Here is a 25,180-nt window from a genome sequence, read left to right as displayed (position 1 = left end):
AAACAAAACACAATTCAGTCAATGAATGGTTACAAACACTCATTTTATTACATTGGACGTACAAGATTATTATCCTTCAAATATTACGCAACAATGCAGTTAGAAAATATTGGTAAACAATAAAATCATAACTAAAATATAATATTAGTCATTGATTCATTCATTTTCCATACTGCAGTCGTGCTGGAGCCTATCCTGGGTGAATCTGGGTGAGAGGCAGGGTACTGGTCACCAGCCAATCGCAGGGCACATACAAACAATCATTCGCACTCACATACATGATTACAACTAAAAATGACAAACTGCTACACAAACCATAAAAAAATAAATCCAGAAAACATAATTTTATAAATGATTCATGGTTTTAATATATTTTTTAATTTTTGATTTTAAAAAATTCTCCATCATGTCTTCAAATACTCTACATAACACAATTTTAAATATTATTTTTATATATTATTTAACATCATGTTACAATATTAAAATATCCATAGTTACATATAAAAATAATATGAGGTGATGAATAACTCATCTGTAACACATTTTTAAAGAATAGTGAAAAAAAAAGATGTAAAAACATTAACAAAAATGGATGTTTATACATATATCCATATCCAATGTATTATAGACTAGATATATATATATATAATACATCCATTTTCAACACCGCTTATCCTGGTAAGGGTTGCCATAGCTTAACCGACCTGACTTCGGGCAAAAGACGCAGTTCAACGAGCTGACTGGTCGCCAGTTAGTCGCAGGGCACACACAGACACGGACGACCATTCGCACTGTTGCTGAGTGGGAATTGAAGAGAGGCTGCCCAACAAGTCAGCCAAGTGGACAACTACACTATCAGTGAATTCCATAAGACATTTGAATGACAAAGTTTTTGAGGCCCCGTAGCTCAGTGGTTAGAGCACTGGTTTGGTAAACCAGGGGTTGTTGGTTCGTATCACACTGGGGCCTCCACTCCCTGAGAAGAGTTGCATCACGAAGGGCATCCGGCGTAAAAATTGTGCCTAACATAAATGTGTGTTCATCTGAGATGACACGCTGTGGCGACCCTGAAAGGGACAAGCTGAAAGATATAGTAGATTTGAATGACAAAGTTTATTCAGGAAAAAGAAAATATTATAAATACATTACATGTATCATATATTTGAACAATATTTGATTAAAATACAAGCAAAATAATAAATAAAGCTAATTTGAGCTATAAAAACAAAATAGTACGTTCACAAAACATTCGAACAAGGTTAATTTATAATTTTAAAAAAAGTCAATACATGAAAATAAATGCATTTTTTTTACAATATTTGCAAAAAAAAAAAAAAAAAAACGGAAGTCAAAAGATCCAATTTTGCAATCTCATCATTTTGTCCCTATGCACACAAAGCGTGTGTGTGTAGTATGCTCGCCAACAGTTGTCCAAGCTGACACCAAGAGGGAGCTCTCACACTGCGACAGTCCGACTCCCACAATGGGATTGAAGCAAGCAAGGACCCCCCTCCACACACACACACACACACACAACACACACACACACACACACACACACACCACACACACACACGCACACGCACACGCACACGCACACGCACACGCACACACGCACACGCACGCACGCACGCACGCACGCACGCACACACATACAAAAACAAATCAAAGTAGGAAAAGAAAACGTGCTGCACAGGGTCACACAGCTCACATTTTGTGAACTGAAGTGTAGAATCAATTCTAGTGTTGGAAAGTCAAATACGTCATTACCTAAGTATACATTTTTCAACGATCTGTGTTTTACTAGAGTATTAAGGTTTTTGATGACTTTTTAACTTCATTCTCTTCATTAGAAAACAAACATCTATAGTTTACTTATTTACTCGGGGTGTAACGATTCAGTCATTCCGTTTGTTACATCTTTATTTTATATATATATATATATATATATATATATACACACACACACATACATCAATCAATGCCCAGCAAGTTAGTCTTGTAAACAAAATATCCATCCATTTTCTTTGCTGCTTATCCACACAAGGGTCACAGGGAGTGCTACAGCCTATCCCAGCTGTCAATGGGAAGGAGGCGGGATAAACCCTGAACTGGTTGCCAACCAATCGCATGGTACATCGAGACAAACAGCCCCCACTTACAATCACACCTCGGTGCAATTTAGAGTGTCCAATTAATGTTGCATGTTTTTGGGATGTGGGAGGAAACCGGAGTGCCCGGAGAAAACCCATGCAGGCATGGGGAGAACATGCAAACTCCGCGCAGGTGATCCCGGGACCTCAGAACTGTGAGGCTAACGCTTTCCAGCTGAGCCATCGTTCCACCAGACAAAAATATATGGAATGAAATTATTTTAAAAGAGAATCAGTTGTATCGACATTTGAAAATAACGTGTTGGATGTTTGCACGGCAGACTTTATACAGAGGCCTGTGTGTGTTGTATTGCAAAGAAATTTATAATCATTTGTAATTCCTATTGTTGCACTTTATTTTTCCAGTTAGCATACAGAAGTTAACGCAAAACGACGTTCTTCTTCCTCACTTTTCTTCCTTGTGTCCTATCTATGATTACCCATCTTGACACTCCTCTGCGTAGTCTCTTTGGACCGAAACAACACAGTATGACTTATATTTTCGGGACGGGGGTGGAAACTGGTTCTATTTTACTTTATTTTATTTATTTATCATATGTTAGCTAAATAACAACAAATCGCTAAGTTCTTGACGGGGACATTATTAATTCCTTCATACAATGTCTGCCTCCAAATGTATTTATTTTTGTTATTTTATTACAGGTGGCACAGTGGGACGGCTGTCGATCTCTCTGCCGTGCAGAGTTTGCATGTTCTCCCCGTGTCTGCCTGCGTTTTCTCAGGGTACTCCGGTTTCCTCCCACATCCCCAAAACAGGCATGGTATGTTAGTTGAAGACTAAATTGCTCGTAGGTGTGAATCTATGTGTGAACTGTTGTTGGTTTATATGTGCCTTGCAATTGGCTGGTGACCAGTTCAGGGTGTACTGCCTCTCAGACTCAGCTGGGATTGGCTGTACAGCTGCGAACCTAATGAGAGTATGTGTTATGGAAGATGAAATAATGAACAACTAAACTGGTATTTGAGCAGTCACCTTATCGTGGTGACTTGTGTATCACAATGATGCATCCTTCCCATGGACTCCCCACCTATGAGACTGGCCATAGGGGTCGGGTGCAGACCTTTACGATCCAATCCCCGGCAATAGAAGTTGGCTCTAGGGTTGTGGAACGTCACCTCTCACTAAGTTCAAGGATAAGGGTGCCCATAAGTACACTTGGCAACAAGACAACCTCGGTTGTAGTTTGATGATGGACTTTGTGATTGTGCCATCAGACTTACGGCCGCGTGGGGGAAGATGCCCATCTAACCTGTCAGGGCCAAAGGTATTGTGAAGGTCTGCTGGAAACATCTAGAGGAATCTCATCATGAATTTTAACTCCCATCTCTGCCAGAACTTCACCAACATCCCAGGAGAGGCAGGAGACATCGAGTCTGAGTATGGTCCACTCAGACTCGATGTCCCCACCGGAACAACCAGACCTGTGGCCATAAGGTGGCCGGTGCCTGTTGTGGTGGCAACCCCCTAACCTGTTGGCGGACACCAGCGGAGAGAGGGATGCTGTCAAGCTGAAGGAGGATTCCTATAATGCCTTCATGGCTTGTGGCTGCGCAGGCAGCTGATTGGTACTGACTGGCCAAGTGAAATGCAGCTTTAGTGGTTGCTGAGGCAAAAAACTTGGGTGTGGGAGGAGTTAACTGAGGCCATGGAGAATGATTTCCAGATGGGTTTGAGGAAATTCTGGTCCACCATGTGGCATCACAGGAGGAGGAAGCAGTGCAACATCAACACTGTGTATAGGGGCGATGGGGTACTGTTGACCTCGACTTGGGACATTGTCAGCTGGTGGGGAGAATAATTTCAAAGCCTCAATTCCACCAACATGCGTTCCCATGAGGAATAAGAGTCTAGGGTCTTTGGCAGGCTCTCCTATCTCTGGGTTTGAAGTCACTAAGAAGGTTAAAAAGCTTCTTGGCGGCAAGGCCCTAGGTGTGGATGACAGTCGCATGGAGTTCCTAATGGCTCTAGATTTGTGGGGGTGTCCTGATTGACATGCCTCTGCAACATTGCATGGACATTGTGGAGAGTGCCTCGGGATCAGCAGACTGGGGTGGTGGTCCAAATCATGACTGAAACGGGATATTTCACATTGGGCCTCAAGCAAGCAGCCAAGCAGCAGACATCCATGTTCTGTTCTTCACCAGTCTTCCTCCAAATCCCTGGACATTGATTCCAGAATGAAAGTTACACTTGACTTTCAATTAAAAAAAAAAAAAAAAAAAAAAAAAAAAAAAGAGTACCTTGGACCGCTAGCATACAGTTCAGTTTTTCTTCTCCTTGGTCCAGATGAGACACTTCGTGTGTTGGCTCAGGCCCAGAAGTGGCTTGACCCAAAGACACCAACAATTGTAGCCCATCTCCTGGATGGGTCTGAATGTGGTGGTTTTAAACTCTGATTACTGCCTCAATCCATTCTTTCTGGATCTCTGCTAGATTATTGAATATTCTCTCGTTGATAATTAACTGTAACCCATGGTCATCTCCTTTGCTTGTGCAACTTCTCCCACCACATTTTGTCTTTCCACTCGACTTTCCATCGGGATACTTGGAGTTTGCATGTTCTCCCCGTGCCTGTGTGGGTTTTCTCCGGCCACTTCCGTTTCTTCCCACATCCCAAAAACATGCAACATTAATTGGACACTCTAAATTGCCCCTAGGTGTGCTTGTGAGAGTGACTGTTTGTCTCGATGTGCCCTGCGATTGGTTGGAAACCAGTTCTCGGTATCCCCCGCCTCCTGCCCATTGACAACTGGGATAAGCTCCAGCACTCCCCGCAACCCTTGTGAGGATAAGCGGTTAAGAAAATGGATGGATGAAGATACATTTTGTGTGCAAAATATTCAGAGCCCATTAAATTAAATCTATTACGCTGGAGTCATTTCTTCAAATCATTAAAGTTGTTTTCCCCACATTAAATGTACACAAAGTACCCCAATCTTCAAACATTTCAACAATTCATTTTTTTTTGGGGCTGAGTGATGCTGTGTGTACATTAATGGGGGTGGGGGTGATTTTGGCAAAATGCTGCAATATAACGGAGTGAAATATTTCCTTACCCATTACAATTATTAATTACGTAAATATAAAGTATAACCACCTGATGAAGAATAAATAAATGAATCAATGATTCAACCCTTCCTATGAAAACAAGTGCTCATTAACATACCTGATAAATCTAAAAAGTTTTTAATCGTGAGCAGAATCAACATAGAAAACCTCACATCACTGATCGACCACTATGGGACACCCATATAACGTTTGTGTCAAATTCTGTTACTTTCTTTGCACGGCTTAGTAAATAATGAACAAATCCAGCTTGCTCTACAAATCAAAGAAAAAGTACAAAATGTAAATCAACCAGCCATGTGTTGCTTGTTGCACAGACAGCTTGATGGCGAATTAGACACCATCCAAACGTTTTTTTCCCCTTATTGGCGTCTCGTATGAAGTGATGGATGACTTACTTCTACTAAGCAGATCGCAAAACAACGTGAGACGGAATCATCGAGGAACAATCGTCCATCTGCAGCATGGAAAAAGTCGACGTGTAATCCAGTGGCAAGATGTTTATTTTGCAGTGATAAGCTGCTGTCTTAAGAAGATTTCAGCAAGTACCACAGATACTTTTCAATTTTGCCAATCTGGGATTTAGCGAGTCCGACTGAAACGTTCTGAATAAACGCGCTCTTTGTTTTACAAATGCTTTTTGTGGTATTAGGGCCGGTGCATACAAAAACAATTTGGATGGTTTTTTTGGTCATGATTTTGCTCCTTCCTGACCGAGCACATCATGCCATCATGTATTTTAAAAGATTACCCTATAAATCAATCCTTAAATCAGAGTTGTTTGATATGTCAGTGCCGACAATCGCCAAATAAAAATCTTTGTGTGTGTGGGAAAGCCGAAGTCTCCGAAAGTCATGATGCTGTGAAATGTGACATAAAACAAAATGTAGTCAATCGACAAACTACACTGACTCACAATCTACCCTTTTGTATTAATGCGGATATTTTGGGTGGTCATTCAAAGACAAACCCCTCCAAGTGTTTTTCCAAAATTTAACAAGTTTGACATAAAAATAGGAAACGTGGACGGCATGTCTGTTACCCCCACAAGTCTGAAGAAACTACCCTGTATGTCTGAAAGCCACAGGAAGTCAGTTATGTTGTTTAAAAGGTTGTTGTTTTTGGTCTTAAAAATAAAATTCAGAGGCAGCAGCAACACCGCAGCTGGAAAGGACAAAGTGCGTGAGCAATCCTCCCTCATCCACAGGACTGCTGGCCATCTTGATGCTAGCCCCTCATAGACGCACACACGCTGCCCACACAGCGCTGCCATCTGGGCTGCTGGGAAACGGCAGCCACCTGAGACTCGGCCAAACGTGTGATCACCGACATTTTTTCTCTTTAAAGATCGATGTTGTTACACATAAGCGGCAACTGTTACGTAACAAAATACAAGAAGTGATGTAACGCTAACATGATAACGGGAGAATACGGCATCGTAGAGAAAATCTGAGTAGAGATAAATGGTAAAACAAAATCAATAAGGATACAAGATCATGCCATGATAACAAATAATGCTAAATGAACTGTTGATATGTTAAACTATAGTAACATAAGAACAAAAAGCATGAAGGGAGATTAATACATTTGCTATCCTGCCAAAGGCATATTGCTTGCTGTGACGTCCACCATCCAAAACTAAACTGGAATGCATAGCACGCTTATCCTCACAGGGGTCGCCTATCCCAGCTATCTCTGGGCAGGAGGTGGGGTATACCTTGGACTTGTTGCCAGCCATTGGCAGGACACATACACACAACCAGTCTCACTCACAATCACACCTAAGGGAAATTTAGCGTCTCCAATTAATGCATGTTTGTGGTATGTATGAAGAAACCGGAGTGAACAGAGATAACCCATGCAGCCACGGGGAGAACATGCAAACCCCACATGGGTGGGGCCCATATTTAAACCCCGGTCCTCAGAACTGTGAGGCTAGCTAGCGCTCGAACCAGTTGTACCACCATGCCACCGGACTGCAATTATAGAGAAAGTAGTGGCTAGAGAGAACAAGAAAAAATATATTTTGGTCATTTTCCAACTATGTTTTGTGTAGGAATTGACTCCACCGCTGTATGGTGATGAGAGTGGGGGGTGGAATCAAAACTAAAAATCGGAATACATGTACCATAATAACTGATGTTAGCATTTTATCAAGTCTCATGAATGTTCTCAATGGGACCTTGTGTCAGTCATTCGTGAGTTAGCTTTATGCTAAACAGATGAGTCCACAAACAGATAGCGCTGATGCATGCACCAGAGTTAGAAGCACAATTTACGGGAGGGTATTAAACCGTCTGCCTGTGATGCAGTGCTTGAGTATCAAACACTCTGAACAGGAAAGCTGACAGAGCGCAATGTCGCCGTAATCAGTTGACCCAGGGATCAGCTGCGACAGCTTGCGCTAAAAAGTTAGCAAACGGCAGCAACATATGCCTGGAAGTCTGGAAAAAGCATCTCTGAACTTCAGCGTCTGCACCAATCAGTCTCTCATGGTGCACTTTTTTTTTAATTTACCGGTACCCAAAAGACAAGATGATGATGTCAGCCAATTTTGCTTTGCAACATGAAATTTGGTAGAGATGTCTATCTTGGGGTGGAACAGTGGACGAGCGGTTAGCACATCTGCCACACAGTTGTGAGGACCTGGGTTCAAATCTGGCCTCGCCTTTGTGGGGTTTGCAGGTTCTCCCTGTGACTGAGTGGGTTTTTTCTGGGTAATTCATTTTTCTTCCACTTCCCCAAAACATGCACGTTAGGTTAACTCAAGAATTCTCCCTATGTGTGAACATGAGCTGAATGATTGTTTGTCCCTGCGATCAGCTGGCGATCAGTTCAGGGTTTCTCCCACCTCTGACCTGAGCCAAATGCCAGCACGTCTGTGACCCTAGTGAGGATAAGCGGTACAAAAAAAATGGATGGATGACTGTCTATCATGAGTAGATAGAGTGGCCAAATCATTGGTAGTAGATAATCTAACCCGACAAAAAGTTTTTGTGTTAGTGACTTGGGAAATTGCCTGTGATAGTTAATTGCGACTAAAGTCCTATTGACTGATCCAGGCATGAGCTACATGACAAAAAAAAAAAAAAATCTCTCAAGAGGCCATGGCCCAAAAGACACAGGAAGTCTGGGATTTTGTCTTAGAACTACCATTTTAGGTTCATTTTGCAAAGTCACACATTGATTTTCCAAAGACAAACTTTTTAAAAATTCTGTCCCTGAAGCCATTTTCACTAAGTAACCTGAAATTAATTTTAGGCTCATTTTGGTCATTTCTATTGGCCTCAAAAGTCAAGCGTTAAAGAGACAGTTCAGTCCCTTAAGCCCATTTTACTTAGCAGAATGAAATTTGAAAGATGTCGATACAGAACAGAGAGAGAGGCTTGCACTAAAATCAAAACAGTAAAGTCTCAAGAAGTCATGTTCTAAAAGGTTTGCAGGGGTCATTTTGGCTCTTTTATGTGGCCTCCTCTTATACTTTGAAACATTCAGCATAGGAAAACAGTTTCATTCAGCAATATGACATTTAGTAGGCAGGTTAATCATGAGTAGACCCACAAAAATAATCTCATAAGTCATTTTGGTTTGAAGTCAGCTATGATTTGCAGTAAAATCGATGGTGTTTGTCTCTTGCCTTGTAGCCATTTTACCATTTTGTAATGGTTGCAGATGTTTGATGCCCATCTGCTTCCCTGGAGTTGAAGCCTTCTCCTCTCCCTCCTTTTTTTCTGTACGTGAATAAGTACACATCATTGGCAGCAAAGTGCTCTGGGCATCATCCCTGCGCTTGTTCCAGAGAAATGCCAATAGTTTTGGCGCGGCTAGCGGGGCCCTCGCAGACGGTGCAGGGATGGCACAGATGGCGCTAATGGACGAATGGGATCCAACCGAGGGGACTCGGGTGGAGCCGCGCCGCCGCAACATCCAAATCGTTGTGCGGTGTGAATGCCGTGTAGGGATGCTCCCGCTTCGCTAGCCGCAGAGGCGCGCATCAAGAATTTAAGAGTATGAAATAGTTAGAAGCGGTGTGGAGCCGGGCCAATGCAGACAAAAGTGTACAAATAGCTTAGTGGCTATTAAATGTACTGTAATTTCTTGAAAATAATGTGCAAATTTTTCCCAAATTATTTTCAAAAAGTTAACCAAAAAAATATAATCACATTGTATAGTTGTATACAGGTACATAGCGTAGTAAAAAAGGTATACATATACATTTTGATATGATATTTAATGCCTCATGTTCCACATTTATTACGGTAATGTGCGCCCCCAACCTGAACTCTATCGCCTCCTTAGGGAGCTTGCATTTTACGATCGTTAGCGTAGCATGTTTGTTGCTACTGCACTAAAGATCAGAAACGAGTGCCCATGAGTTTGTTTTAACTTAAACCAAGACAAAAAATGTCAACTACAACGGCGAGTTGTTCAGCTGCTTTTAAAAGAAATGTGTCACCACTCGTGCCGATGACGCCGCCAACCCGGAAGTAGCGTCGCTGTCCAAAACAACTACAGCTCGCCTCAATGGCTTCAGTTGGCTATCAAAACAACGCGAGGTCAAACTACGTAGTACGAGCGTCATGGGCACATTAAAATAAATTAATAAATGGAAGAGCACACACAATCGAAATGCTCGTTTTTTTTTTTTTTTTTTAATGTGCCCATTACCCTCGTTTCTATGTAGTTTGCGCTCAGGTGGTTTTGATAGCTACCTGACACCATAGGAAAGCTATGGCGTCAGGCGGGCGAGAGCCTGCGCTTGTCATTATACTTCAGGACGCATTATACTTGAGAAGTTACGGTATATTAGTGCAATACATATACATTAACCTAGATATGTTGCGCATTAAAAATGACTTAGACTTAAAAAAATTTAATTCATTTTGCCAGAATCAAGTTATATTTTGAGAAAAGTCACTGTTTTAACAGACAAAAGTCATTATTCCGAATCCTGTAAACTGCTCTGCTACTTAGACGACAGACTATAGCAGACCCAACAGAGACGTGGAATTTACTGTTCTGTTATTCCCACAATGAAGGAATTCTGAGAGCAAATGAGAGCCGAGAAGTGACAAAAAACAGCTGACTCACTTTTCGCTGCTTCTTCCCAAGTCGCTAACCATGGATTGTGGAAGAAACAATTTTGTATTTGTTGAAAACCTTGGTCTACAGGAACTTGTCTCAAACTGTCCTAATCAAACCGAAAAAACCTTATTGCAATTTAACAGCTAACTTTACTTTCTCTTAACAATGAAGAAGCCCATGGGGGCCCCTTTGCTTTTACTGCTTATCCTTACGAGGGTCGCGGGGAGTGCTGGAGCCGAACCCAGCTGTCAACGGGCAGGAGGTGGGCTACACCCTGAACTGGTTGCCAGCCAATTGCAGGGCACATAGAGACAGACAACCAGTCATACTAAAAATCACAACTTGGGACAATTTAGAGTCTCCAATTAATGCATGTTTTGGGGATGTGGGAGGAAACCGGAGTGCCCAGAGAAGACCCACGCAGGCACAGGGAGAACTTGCAAACTCCACACAGGCGGGGCCTCGATTTGAACCCCATTCCTCAGGACTGTGAAGCCAACGCTCTATAGCTGCACACAAACAAACTCACGCATACTCACACACACATACTCATACACAAACACACACAATTGTACAAGAATAAAATCAGGATATTCTGTTCCATTTCCAAGCCGATTGTTCTCACAAGGGTCGCAGGAGTGCTGGAGCCTGTCCCAGCTAACTTCAGGCAAAAGGCAGACTACATCCTGAACTGGTTGCCAGTCAGTCCCAGGGCACATATCAACACCATCACTGAGTGTGAATCGATCCCAAAGTAATTCTATGAAAATGAAGGTGTAATATGAGAAATAAGTTTAAGTTAAGTTAATTGGAAAAAAGTCAGGATTTTATAAGTGAAATTGTAATATTACATTAAAACAATTTGATGAATAGAAGTTGTAATCGTGATTGTTAAAATTTTACAAGACTAAAGTTGAAATATAACAACAAATAAAAATACATTTTTAAAATGATAAAGGGTTACGTAACAAAATGACAAAACATTACATTTTAGAATTTTTTTTTTAGTATATAAAAGTCATAAAGGTATGACAAATGTGTAATATAAGAATACAGTTGTAAAATTGTGTAATATTAACAGATTAAAGGCACAATAAAATAGTCATAACTTTTTGAGAATTAAGCCACAACATTATAATTTAAAGAATTACTCTACAGGTAATGCAATCATGCAACACCATGTAACCGATCACTTCTACCTTCATATTTTTTTCACCCACTCATATGAAAGTTAAATATATTCAAAGGAGTTTTACAATCACTGCCTCAACAGTTTAATCTGTCATCATTAGGTAAAATAAATAAAAAAATAAATAAATGTCAAAATTTGTTTCCCTGTCCAAAGAAATGAAGTCAGACGTTTCGCATGGGCTCAATGATGCCAAAGCCATTCTGTCTGCAAAACACGAGTCCAAACAGCAACTACAAACGAAAAACTGAGGCAGCGTACATTTTGTTAATTTCCCCTGTGAGTGCCAGAATGTATCAACGTCAGTGTGTGTCTGTGTCTGTGGTGGGGGGCCATCAGGCTCATGTGTACTTTTAAATTATGCGTGGGCGTCACAAAGCGGCCCCGCCGGAGATGTCACAAACATTTCCAAAGTGCAGCAAAAAAAAAAACAAAAAAAAAAAACAAAACAAACCATAAGTTCGCTCATCTGCGGGCGGACAAGCACAAACACGCACAATGTGCTGCTATATATGTCAGTCTTATTAATGGTGTGCTAATAAATACACAATTATGAATTTTGAGCAATTTTAGAAGGAATTGCAACTGCTTAACAATAAGCTGGAATCAGCCTAGTCATACAGCTAAAATGAGCAGGCACATACTATATTGTATGATAAAATGCAAGTAAATGCAAATAAAGTGCAAGAATGTCACACTAAGACACAATTAAAAAAACAGAAACTCACTTTTATAAATCAGAATTAATATTACAGTGATGTCAGAACATTCTATTGTGATTTCAATGTTAAAAAAGTGACACGGTCAGTGTGCTACTGATAGTTATTGTGATGAAATAACTTCAGGAAAATTTTTTAAACAGGACTGATAAGCAATATTATGATGTAGTATTTACTTCATATAACCAGATCATATTTATATACTGTATATATACATATGGTGAAAAAGTAATTATCACAATTATTTTATTGAAATCATGTTAAATAAAAAAACAAAACTTAATTAATAGCCAAACATCAACTTTAAATAATAATAGAATAACCAGAAAAAAAATTCCTGACGGGTAAAATAATAATATATTAAAAAATAGAAAAACAAATACAGCCATGGCTGAAATCTACAGGACATATGGGGAGACTGCATTGTCTATTATACCGTATATATTTGATTAAAAAAAAAAAAGGTCCTCTCAATGTTCTGACATATAGCAAATTGAAATAATGTTGATAATTCTAACTGACCAAAATAGGAACATTTTAGTTCAATTTCATATCAGACAGTAACGGGGGAAAAGAGCATTTCTGTCCAAAACCATGACTTTATCTACAGTGCTGTACATGCTTTGGCCTCTTGCAGTGTGGGCTGCTGCAAGCATGAAGACGTATTTGAGATGCATATTGTACGAAGCTATAAAATTACTGAAGAAGGTTGCAAAAACATTTTATTAAACTCGTTTGTCACAGATGAGGAAGAATATATGCCCGTGACTGTTGTTATATTGTCCATCTGCATGTATTACCTCAACATTTGTGTGTAAATATTATTTGAAAGTAAATCCCTCATTGGTCTAAGGCTAATGTTAGTCCATCAATAAGGTTTCCATTGACCAATAGCATAAGATGGCGATTTCTAAAATGATGTATGTCTTGTATTTAAATATTCAATGTAATTATTTCTGTTGTGCGTCTAGTTTTATAGTAAACTCCAACTGGGGTGTCAAGAAACACCTTAAAGCATTCTAGGGTGGCAGAAAGGCGGAAGAACATGTATTGCACACTTGCTACAAGCAACACGGTGCAATCAGCGTGCGCTCAGGATGCAACAACTTGCATAAGCAATCGGTGTCACAGCACATTAATGGTTTTTGTTTGATTTAACACTTTTATGATCTTGAGAAGCCAAAATTGAAATCATGCCTAAATTTTAATTGATCACCCAGCGCGAATGTGTGCGTATGTGTGTGTATCTCTCCCGTCACCTGTACCTTATTGTTTCTAATTATGCCATGTATTTAAGCCTTGTGTTATATTGCTCGTTGCCAGTTCGTTGTATGAGACCGCATTAGTCTGCGTGAGTATACGAGCTTCTTCTGGTGTATTTGCCTCTTTTTCAAGGCCAGTATTCCTGTGCCACCGCGGCCAAGTCCAGTTAAGTCTTATTTTTGCCTAGTAGTTATTTATAATGGTGAACTTTTCATATTTTTTAAACTTGGCTTTTGCCACAGGTTTTTGTGCCTTCGCCTTTGTTGTACTGCCTTCCTGTGTATGACCTCTGCCTGGAATAAAACCCTTGAAACCATGTCACTGCTTCAAAGTCCTGAATATGGGTCCTCCCCATTTTCCCATGTTCGTGACGAAGTTAAAGAAATAAGATTAAAAAGTAAGAGTTACAAACTTTGTGAGTATAACTTATCAATATTATTCATAAAGAAAGTGTGATCATTGGAGCGTTAGGACTGACTCACCGAAGAACTTACAATACGTAGCTGGAATAATATTGAGAAGGAAAAGTGAGAATTCTCAAGTTCGTCTGTGAGCTGGTTGAATGCACTGCATGGCTGCTGTCAAGTCGTAAGAAAAAATGTTTTTTCTTTCTTTGCATTAAAATTAATGTGGTGGGAGCAATGGTGTGTGTGCGACTCATTTTCACATTCACATATAGGCATGGACAAAGACACTCATGCTGAAACGCTTCTATACAGCCCGTGTGCGTGTGTTATGTGTATTATACTGTATTCTGTGTATGCGAATAGAATCAGGAGTGTACAAACAGTTTTGTTTTCATTGCCATCTCTAAGATGGCCACCACCACCAGAAAGCCGACTTGCATTTTATCTGGGAGTTATGATACAATATAACTGTACTATCTGCGATTAAATATGTTCTTTTTTTGTCCTGGGAAAACATCTTGCTAGCATCTTTTGGAACATAATGCATTTTTACTAAGAATTATATTCAAGCACATATGAGCATGGATATCTCCATGGATTTATGTGCAGTCAAAGATCCAAATGTCCAGCTTGTGTGGGATGGGTGTGCTACCAATTGTCAGAGCTCAAACATTTATCGGAATGTAAATATCAAGACACAACTAGAGTTTGGGTACGTTCATGGAAAAAGCATGGGGGCTTACTGAAAATCTTCCATACAGCCAGTGTGTGGCTGTGTGTGTGTGTGTGTGTTGGCCACACAAGAGCTCAGAGGCTTGCACCAAAATAAAGTTGTGTGGCAACAAAAACAAAACTGCTTGGAGGCTACTGATTCTATTCTCAGACACAGAACATAGTATAATACACATAATCTGCACCCACAGACACACACGTCCCCTTTGTGGCGGCAACCGGTTCATTAGTGACTTTTTGCATCATCTGTTGGTAAAAACATCATGCCATTAGGGCCAGCATTCTTCATCATGGCCGCCATTCTTCATTTGCTGGCACAACAGACAGCATAACCTTCACCAAAAACCTTCTGCCTGCACTTTGCTGTCTTAATTACACGCAACGCACTGCAGTGGGCCACCACGGACAACAACCAGAAGGAGGGCGAGGCTGTGCCAAAGACAAGGAGATTGCATTATTTATTTGGCAAAAGCTGACTATTCAATTATATTTGGATTTTTCGATACGTGTGCAGTTGTAGTGTTTCTTATGACGAGCTCAGTCCACATTATTGCAGCCTGATTTGGCTCTGACAGACAGGTCCCAGACAAATGTAAGATGTCTTGGCTGATCGTTTCGAGTTATGAGCCCCCGACCAAGCGACATCGTCTTGTGAAGTGTGACATCATCCAAGACTGACGATCTGGCGTCTGGGACGCATCACAACAATGATGGGGAAAGTCTGAGGTGTCAGAATGTTTTCCCTTTTTCTTTTATATTGTGATATGTCCTGAGAGGCCCTATAATTGTTCGTAGACATTGCCCAATAGTGGGATGTTTTTGAGAGCTGGGAGGAAACAGGAGTACCTGTACTAGTAATGTCGCTTCTAAATACAGTACTGTGATGTTCGCCGCCATCGAAGTTCATCTGTAACCTATAATGGCTCATCATCATGAAACCCGATAGCCCTGAATATCCTCACCTGACATTGTTTTACTTTATGGGAACACATTTCAGGCCAACGTAATCATCAATTTTCCTTTGCAGGGCCCCCAAAAGACAACAGTCTTCTTTAATCGCACACAGCACTCCACAACTGCAAGCGCAACTACTGCAAAAAGACAATGAACACAAATGTCAACTCTCTACTTCTTATTAAAGGAATATGAACAAAGATGGCATGAGACTGAGGCATAAACAGATTTTCTACAGCTTTCCATCTGACCTGTAGATGCTGTATTTAAATGTAAAGTCAACATATTATTCCTATTTCATGTATATTTGATGGAAAGGCTAGTTTAAAAAAAAAAAATAGTTGTTTTCCTAAATAGCGGTTGACCTATTGAAGAATCATTACACTGACATTTTTTTCATATAACTACAACACATAATTCACCACATTGTGGGATTTTTAGTAAAAACTGTAAAATATAGAGTAAAATACTATAAACAATTCCTAACCTGAAACATTTAAACTGTTTAAAAAATCATTTGAACAAGAGAAGGAATAAAACGTACAGTACTTTAAAAGCACTTTAAGAGTATAGAAAGTGTTTATTAGAGTATTGTAGCTGTTGATAAGTGTAGGGAAGATAAGAGTCTGGGCGGCTTCACACAACTTTAAAATACGGATTGATAATCCAAAAAAATAGTTGCTCCTACTTCTGAGATTTCACCTATTGCTGGGGTGGTACGGAACCTAAACCCCACAATTAATTGGATGGATGGATGGATGGACAGATATAGATAATTTTCTTGTATTAAATGTATTGTTAAATGCAGAATATGTCCCAGATTAAAATGAGTTCTACAGTGAGTCAAGCAGGGGTAAACGAGGCACATAAAAACGTGTTCTGGAGAGTGAAAAACTACAGAGACACTCACCAGCTGATGGGCTAACTTGCTAAAGACAAGGACTGTATTCGTCGTGGTTGACCTGATTTTGCCGCGTCGGCTTTTTAACGACAAACTGCAGGAGGAGAGGTCGGCGTGACGACGGCAGCGAGAGTGCTTAATTAAAAGTGTATCATCTTTAATTAAGTCCCAGACAAGCTATCAGTGGTAAAAGATCACCTTGTCATTAAGGTTAATCAGCTGCTTTATTAACTAACTCCAACAGCATCCATCAAAGGCAAAAAAAGACAGCCAATGCAGGGAATTAAAAGTCAAAATGCAGCACTCAACTGTGTGTGTTTGTGTGTGTGTGTGTGGTGGGGGAATAAAGACAAGCACATCTGGAAGGTCTCCAAGAGCGTTTTAAACAACTGTCGCGCCAACTATTGTCACATCTGCATCTTTTTTCCATCATCAATTATGGAAGGCAGTGATTTATTCATAAGAAGAGATACATCCTTCAAAAACGACAACTGCGACCGCATTAAGTCTCCACGTTGATGATGTTGTTTGCTGTAAATAAAAGTGCTTACTGATGAGCTGCTGGATGAGAGCAGAACACGAGTGGCATTACGTGTAATATTAACATTCAAATACTCCAAAAGATATAGCATCTTGAGACTTTTCGGTAGTTTACTAATAATAGACAATTCGATGAAATCTCATGTTTGTTGAAACACGGTTCTGGAGCTGAATTTTCAAAACATCTCTATAGGGAAGTAGCATTAACTCAACATTCAAATTCAAATGTCAGACGTCCTGCTTCTTTTAGGACATGTTTTAAGGGGCTTTTTTTGTGGATTTACACATGAACATGTAACATGCCTACCCAATTTCATGTTATTTAGTCAAACAACTTTCGCAAGGCAGAATAAAAAAATAAAAAAAAAAAGTAAAATTTCAATTACCTGAAAATTCAAAACAATGTCAGACTTCCATCTTTTCAGGCCTGACCTTCATGATACCTTTTTGTGGGTCTACTTGTGTCAGACCAAACCCAAGTAAAATTTATGTTGCTGCATGAAACGAGCTACAGTGGCTGAATTGCAGCTCACGAGCAGTTTTTCCTCAAAGAACCATTTTGAAATGGCCATAATGTCTGCTTTAATCCAAAATGGCAGCCTTTCTATGTTTTTTTTCAGGCATGACTTACTGACACTTTTTTGTGGGATAAATCGTAACAGGCATACCAAATTTCATACAGCAATATGGAAGTGGTTTCAACAGTCCACATTTCTCTAAGAATTTATATTTGCAGGTCCACTGCATGTGACCACAGTGCCAAAATGGAAGCTTTCCGGCCTTGTTGAGCAAGACTTTTTTTGTGGGTCTATTCATGATCGAAATGACAACCAAATGGTGGCTGATTTTTGAGAACTCTGTAGGAGGAATTCCTCTTTGAAGGACTGCTGGAAAAGTCCAAAATTACAGACTTGCTGTTTATTATCAAGCATGGCTTCCAGAGACCTTTTTGTCAGTCTGTTCAAAATAGACATACGCCAATTTCAGGTTACTAAGTGAAACGTGCTTCGGGGCTCAATGTTATGAAAATCTGTGGGAGAACTCTATCCATTTTGGCCTTTTGGCTTTCTGCTCCCATAATGACTTTAAACCGTGTTTATCAACAGACGCTTGTAGGTGGTAATGAACACAACATGTTGACGTCCACACGTGTATTCCTAACGCGATGGCGGTGTTCGAAACGCTTTCTGCGTGCATGCGAGGGCCCTTCACTCCGCATTAGATAGGGCGGCCACCTTGTTACATTCATGTATACAAAATAAGCACCCGCTCATTGAATATTCACTGTGAACATATTCCCCGCATAACATGACATCCCCGCTTCCACCCTTTTAAAAATTCAAATCAACGCAGGAGAACATTAGAATACATTACAGAGAGGATCTGTGACACATCCCCTTTGGTCACTCCCTCTCCTTCTCCTCATCCTTTATAGGTCTGTCAGGAGTTAAAGGAGAAAGAGGAGGAGGAGGAAGGCAGAGCGCACGAGCCCGAGTCGGCCCCTGCGACGCTGACGTTAACAATAATGTAATTTAATTAAAGCCAAGATCCCGCCGCCTCTCCTTCTCGCTTTGATTTTAATAGGCGATGAAGAAAAGAAGGCAAGAGAGGAGCGGCGGGAACATCAGGTCAGATTGAATCAGGCTGGGGGGCCGCCAAACTAGCCCCCCAACCACCCTCCCCTTCCCTTTGTCCGAGGTGCGGGTACCAGCCCAGACCACCCAGATACAACATGAGCCATCAGCTAATGGAGAGGAAAGAGGAGTGGTGTCCAGGGGTCAAGAAAAGACCACAACAACCATGGCGAGAAGGCCAAAAACATATTTGGGATTAAGTGTTTTAGCGAGGGATGAGATTTAAGAGCAATAATCCCAAACTTCAAGAGATGGGATCACAAATACATTCCATCAAATCGAGATATACATTGACATTTAACACAGGATACCGTTAAACTTGTTTTTCTTCCAAACTTAAAAAAACAATAGCTGAACTCCACAAAATCAAGAATATTTTGAACAAATACTTACAAGACGGCAATAATTTAAGGCACAGTAAAGATGCATAATATAAAATAAGAATAATAATCTAGAGAGCAAATGAAAACTCATGAAACAGGAAATTGAATAATGTATTTTGAATTTTATGTTAATTAAAACTAATTAGGATTGAATGTACTTTGTCATTTAGAATTTGTCTCCAAATTTGTCTTTCATCTTTTCAATTTCATTGGATTTGTTATTTTGAATTTACTGTACTTATCGTATTGTTCAGATGTTTTCATGTTTAGTTTTTCAAGTGTTAAGGTTCATTTTTTTACCTCCTAAAAAATAATTTGATTTGGATTATTTTAAATTGAATTAACTTAATTTAATTATTTTGAATACAATTTGAATTTTATTCTTCCTTTTATTTGAATTTGTTTTTTTAATTGTTGTATTTTGAATTTCCATTTTACTGTAAAGTTTGTAGTTTAAATTTTTAATTGACTTTTTAAAATTCAATTCTGTTTCTGTAATCTAGAACACACGATTTCATTTTATTTTATTCAATTTTTAATTCCTTCTAATTTTGAACCTTTTTTTTTTTTTTTTTTACTTTTAAATGTATTTTACAATGTTTCATTTCTACCTTTGAAAATGCAAAATTCCTCATTGGAACAGTAAAAACAATAATGAAAAAAATACCATGTACTGTATGTAGAGTAAATTTTATCCCAAGCGACAGGGTGAAGCAGATTTCCAAATCATAGCTCAACCTGACTTGATTTGGTACAAAATAGCTGTTGGCATTAGCATTAATTAGCATGAGCGCTAACATCTTGTGGTCTTTTTGTTTAGCAGTATTCTTTTAATTTGCTACACTAAGCTTTGTCACGTCATTCAGTCGGCATTCAGCAATAACAAGAGGCTTCCTGCTTTATGAGGTTAATCCTGTTACCAGCCAGGTCCGGAGCAGGAGAGGAGGCAGGCAGGGGGTAGGATTAACGTGGCGGTCATTATCGAGTTTACAACCAGTCACAGAGACATCTGCCCTACTTTTGCTAGCTTCATGTAAAAAGAAGTCATCTGGTTAAGAGGGAGCGGTCGCTGCTCGTAAATGGTTGCCTGCTATTTCCACCGTGGTTAAAGCTGTCACGACACAGGCAGGAGGGGGCACTGGAGGGGGACGGAATGGAGCTGTCAGCTGGCTACTTGTTAGCGGTAACGAGGACATCCACTGATAGAACTAATGAGGCCCAGCTCCACTCAAACAACTAATGAGGCCCAGGGCTTCCCGCACCGCTAGCGCATTGCAGTGATGGAGCTAGTCGTTCAAGATGCATTATTGGGAAACAATAAGAATGGGAGTCAAGGCTCAAACACATTTTCACTTACTTCTCAAGTCACGATTAGTGGTTTGTTTACAGCCGCTTCAATGAAGAAACATTTCAAGATGTTCATTCATTCCCTGACCACTCAAATCACTCGTATCTTAGACCAACTTTCACCTTTGAAATGAATGAAAATGCTGTTTCCTCTATTACACAACATTTAAATTATTATCATTAAACTAATTAGTTTTTTAAAATAATACAAATATAACTAGTGTTGTATGTCATAAAAAGACCTTGTAATAACAATATAATCAACTTTAAAAATTTAAAAACCAGTTTGGTACTCCAAATCAACAGACAATGGGATACTCTTTTGCACTTTGGCCACCGGGGGACAGCATAATACACAGTACAATGTTCCCTCGCTACAAAACGGTTCACTTTATGCGGCGTTGCTATGGTTTTTCTGTAAGTTTTTTGACAGTGTACCAGGCTTTTTTTTAAAACAGTTTTTTTACAGCGTATGAATGCACATTTTGTTCTGTATCCTGATACGCTACGGGAAACCCCGCATCGTGGTCTGCATCCCGATTAGCCAAGAGATTTTAAGGTCCGGCGGCCCCCGCAGCATTTCGGGTGACGCATTGTGCTGACATGTTGTGCCAAAACAGCGGTCCTGCACTCCACTGTCCTCCTCCACTTTCCCAACACTTGTGTCCACATCTTTCTCTTGAGCACAAAAAAATGCCACTTTGCTAGCATTGAACAATTATGTAAATTAGGAAATCCGAACGCATTCTTTACTGTACAGAACACTTGGTATGGAGGATATTGATTGACCTTCAGCGAACTGCGCTGAGCCCAGGGTTCGGGGGCTGCCGCGAACGGAAGCCCTAAGTACCGGGGGCGGCCGGCAGGCCCCACGGCGTTTTGGCGCACCCGCACAAAGCATCGCGGCTTCAGTTCTCAAAAGTAATTGAAGGTGGCATGTCTGTTTATAAGAATATTCTCACCCAGAAGAAATAAAATGCACAAAAAATGACCCATAGCTATGTTTTTTACACGCAAAGACACCTGCACCAAGGATGCTACAGCAAAGCTGCGCCTACTGGCCGGAAGAACTGTAAAATAAGCCTGAGTCGCTATAAATAATTTCTTTTGTGTCCAAAATAATAAATTGCTCACTACAATTATATTTGTTATTTATAAAAGCTGTTATATCTTTCTGTTAACAGGAAAATGTTTATATCCAGTCCTGGATAAAGCGGAAGAAAACGGATGGAAGGGGGTTTACATATTTATTTCTCAAATAAATGTTTTGGCCTGAATTAGGATCTAAGAAAAGTTTATAATGTGCGTGGTTAGGGGTTTAATACCCTTTAAACATAAGAAATGAAAAAAATACTAGCCATTTAGCTGAGTAGCCCACAATATTTTGCACCTCTTTATAAGGTTTCCCCTCTCCAATCAAACTTTTAATCAAAGTATGCTGTTCTTCTGAACAATGTTGAACGACCAGTTTTCCTCAGGCTTTCAAGGAGAAATGCATGTTCAACAAGTGCTGGCTTCATCGTTCAATAGGGGCCACCTGATTCACACCTGTTTTTCACAAAATCGATGACCTCATTGTTTGAACCCCACACTGCTATTTTATTTTTTTTTAAGCACACCCCTTTCAAAAAATTGCCCAATTGCACAGCCTTAAGTGTTTATACTGTGTAATCAATGCTGGGTGTTGTTGGTTTTCTGAACATGAAAATGAGAAAAGGCAGTGGTACTGACGAGTGGCATGGTGGGATCCTTTTATAATCTCTAAACCCTTGTAAGAACATGTGAGTCGATATATCAATATAACCTCTGTTATTGTTCTTCCAGCAGAAGCAATTCACACCTATAACGTGTGTATGGAACTTATTACTGAATGAACACCATATAAGTGCATGTTAGTCAACTGGTGTACGGAGTTGCTGAGCCGGCATATTCAGGAATGGATGGCCATGTCAGTGAGCCTATCTTGATTGGGACCCAGCCTGGGGGGGTCATTCCTCAGGAGTCAGGGCAGTCCCCTAGCGGTTACCAGACCACACCCCCCCATGGTCATCCCCCCAAACCCCGAACCCAGCGCGCCCCACCGCCAGACCCGGAAACAACAGGGGCCCCAACTACCAACAGAACCAAACACAGGGCCTACGTGCCAACTGAAAAAAAGGTCCCAATCTTCCAAAAGCGAACCCATGTTAAGCACCCGCCACGAGCAATAACGGGCGCATTTCACCAGGAGAGGGGAGAGAAAGGTGGGGGACCCAAGGGGACAAATGTCTATTCCACAATACATAAAAAAAACAGTCAATCTCCAATCCAATCACAAGAAGACCAGTTCATTTACTGTATTTACTTGTGTACTCTAAAATATATATAAATAATAAAATATATATTATTTACAATAAATAACGTATCTTTGGTCATCTATTTATACCAGCGAGGAACCGCGACAGACAGAACAAATTCACGGTCTTCTATTAAATGGCAGTTCGTACATACAGTAATTAATGTATCTACTTTTCGTGACATTTTTGTTTGTTGGTGTGCCATGAGAATTTTTTTAATAGTGAAGTAAGTGTCTTGGCTCCAGAAAGGTTGGAAATCACTGCTCAGGTCAGATCATGTATTCTCATTGGTCAGGTCAAACAAACACTACAACATGACATATATAATGGGTCCTTACTTAGTGTAATTGAATTACTTAATTGTACTGAGTAATTAAAATACTTCGCCCACAGCAAAACTTTACAGTATGATTTGGCAGAACGCCTGGATATTTACGCATAACTGTTAATCCTAGCACTAGCTTGCTTGGCTACACAACATTTTATTGCCTGCTTGCAATCTATACTATATTAAAAGTACATGAACATACCTCAAGCAAGCCTTCATGAATGTCATCTCCCGTCCTGAGCTCCTGTGACAACTAACACATTTTCCCCCCTTTTCTTTTGTAATACAGTCCGTGTGATCCACTCATGTTGTCATCCCCACGGTAACGAGCGTATCAGATTGCAATTGAGTTGAAAAGATAAAGCACAATGATTGTAAAAAATGTGATGCCGTGGTATCAGAATACAAGATTTTATTGCAGTAATCTGACATAGTGCAATCGCAAAAGTCCAAATTTGTCTTGTAGTTTGATCTGGGCATTACATGTTGTCTGTCTGATGCCGGCAGCAAATTTTTCAAATAACTTTATTGAATATATTATATTATTATTTTAACAACATCATTGATCGTATCTGCAAATTATGACAAAGCCGATCAGCATGAAATGCTCATTATTGGCGGAAAGTCCATTAACACTACTATTCCAACTACTAATAGCCTCTAAATATTTCAAGCTCTCGTTCAGCCTGGATATAAATTATCCCAACTTTGAATGCAAACTTTTGCTGGCTACTCTTCTGTTAGCACCAAGCGCTTACAGATGCAGCTTTTCATGCCTTTTGCTTTTGTCTTAGAGTGTGACAACAGTGGTACTAAAAGAGGCTACAGTTCCAAATGACATCTTAAAAATACCAATTACGTCTTTAGATAGCTAGCTACACGTGTAAGGAGACTATATGCTAATACTAATGCTCAAAGAAAGAGTTGACGTACAACAAAAACACAAGAGATAGCCTCAAAGCCGGTGAGATGTTTAGAGCACGCACCTTTGTGTGAAGCCCACATTGCAGTAATTTCCCCATAAAAGGCTTTTATTGGAAAGTAAACAAGCCATCTTATCATGCGCCTCCGGATCAGGGACCGTGACATTCCGTAATTAACGTGGCTAATTGCTACTAAACTGCAGCGGTGCGGCTAATAAAGCGTCTGGAGACCACAGACCAGGCTAGAGTGCTGCAAAATGTAAAAAGAAAAACAAAAAGATCACAAACTTACAATAGTTGACATGCAAACGTAGGAGATGAACCATAAGCCGCTTCACCAAATTTTAAGCAAAAATATGCTAACCCAATCACATGAAGCAGCCCATTCTGGTAAATTTCCCCATTCTCATTTTTATTCATGGATAAAGGCCCTGGCCCTGGTCTATGCCCTATAAAACACCATAGGTCCTAGTCTGGCTCTCTGTAGAAGCCTAGGATCGGATTCATTTGTAGCCCATGTCTGCACCCTGTCTTGGACACTTGAAATATGTGATGTGTCGCAAAATTCCACTTATCCCCTCACTCTTTGGAAGCTATGCTGCATTATGTCACCTCAAGATTGAAAGTCTGGATGCACTGTGCGAGTAAACATGATTTTTGGGTTGTGCTATGTTGCTCTTGGTGTACAAAAGTATATGATATCAATTAAAGTTACAGTAATACCAAGTCAAAAGTAGAAATTCTGGAGATGTGAGGAGACTGCCTGACAGCGACGAGATATAATTTATCACGTTTATGTTGATGTTAATTGGACACCATAAAATCATACCCCACCAGCATCGGGTTGGTAATGAATTATTGACCGGTACAACTCAATTGAAAAATATGCTCTGGAGGGGAAGAAAAACAAAAAACTATAGATATAGTGTGTTTGCACAAGTCCGATACTTTCAAAATTGGGATGAAGCTGTGTTCAAATATAACTAATCAAACTCAAACAGATTTGAGTCAAGAATTGCCTGCCATCAGTTTAAGTGCCTCTGATTAACCTCAAATAAAGCTCAGCTGTTGTCATAGGCTTTTCCTCAGATTTTTTTAGTCACATCTTGCAGCATGAGTCATGTTCTTTTGCTGGAGAGCACAAAAATAATGAGGAAATAACACCTAGAACCTCTGAATGTTTTTTTAGGGGGAGGGT

The 25,180-nt window shown here is 40.0% G+C and overlaps 1 protein-coding gene across 1 annotated transcript in view; it reads right to left on the bottom strand.

The window, feature by feature from the left end:
* The window catches only part of antxr2a (ANTXR cell adhesion molecule 2a), a 96,578-nt gene that overhangs the window by 806 nt on the left and 70,592 nt on the right, over nt 1-25,180 (bottom strand). The window lies entirely within an intron of this gene.

The sequence above is a fragment of the Syngnathoides biaculeatus genome, chromosome 4 (assembly GCF_019802595.1).
Source record: "Syngnathoides biaculeatus isolate LvHL_M chromosome 4, ASM1980259v1, whole genome shotgun sequence".
Taxonomy (NCBI): Eukaryota; Metazoa; Chordata; class Actinopteri; order Syngnathiformes; family Syngnathidae; genus Syngnathoides; species Syngnathoides biaculeatus.
Note: the sequence above shows the minus strand (reverse complement) of the source record. Positions and strands in the feature narration are given on the sequence as shown.